Raw genomic sequence first — 889 nt, 5'->3', positions numbered from 1 at the left:
AATTTGCCACGAATGCCAAATCTTGAGATTCTTTTTGAAGGAGATACTTTGAGAAATACATGGTCACTAATTTAAAATTCTAATTTTGTCTCCTGTTATCTGCATAACTTTTCTGTCTGCTTTGTACTGTCCAAAGTCATTCTTTAATTAATTGAATCTTCTCGACTGCTTGTTGAACAAGTTCGGGACTCATATTCTCCGCTCACCAACATCATCCCAGTGAATCAGTGATCGACATCTTCTACCATATAATGCTTCATAAGGTGCCATACCAATGCTGGCCTGATAACTGTTATTGTAATGAACTCAATTAAAGTAGATACTCATCCCATAAATTTTTCATATCCAAAATACAGGTTCTCAACATATCTTCTAAGATCTGAATAGTTCTCTCTGACTGACCATCAGTCTGTGGATGAAAAGCTGTACTGAAGTTCAATTTTATTCCTAATCCTTGTGTAAGCTCTTCCAAAATGTGATACAAATCTGGTATCTCGATCCGATACAATGGTCACTGGAATTCCATGAGCCTTATAATTTTTTCATATATAATTTTGCTAGTCTTTTCAAAGTAAATCCAACTCTAATTGGTAGAAAGTGTGCAGACTTTGTCAATCGATCCACAATCACCCAGGCTGCATCATTTTTACTTGGAGTCTTCGGTAGTCCAGTTACAAAATCCATAGTGATATTTTTCCACTTCCATACTGGAATATCAAGAGGTTGAAGTAGTCCCGCAGGTCTCTGATGTTCAGCTTTAACTTGTTGACACACCAAACATTGAGCCACAAATTGAGCGATCTCTCTCTTCATATTATTCCACCAGTACATTTTTTTAAGTCTCTATACATCTTAGTACCTCCGAATGAACTGTATAACCGGTCTGATG

The sequence above is a fragment of the Elaeis guineensis genome, chromosome 2, assembly GCF_000442705.2.
Source record: "Elaeis guineensis isolate ETL-2024a chromosome 2, EG11, whole genome shotgun sequence".
In the NCBI taxonomy this organism is placed as follows: Eukaryota; Viridiplantae; Streptophyta; class Magnoliopsida; order Arecales; family Arecaceae; genus Elaeis; species Elaeis guineensis.
This window is presented reverse-complemented; position numbering follows the sequence as displayed.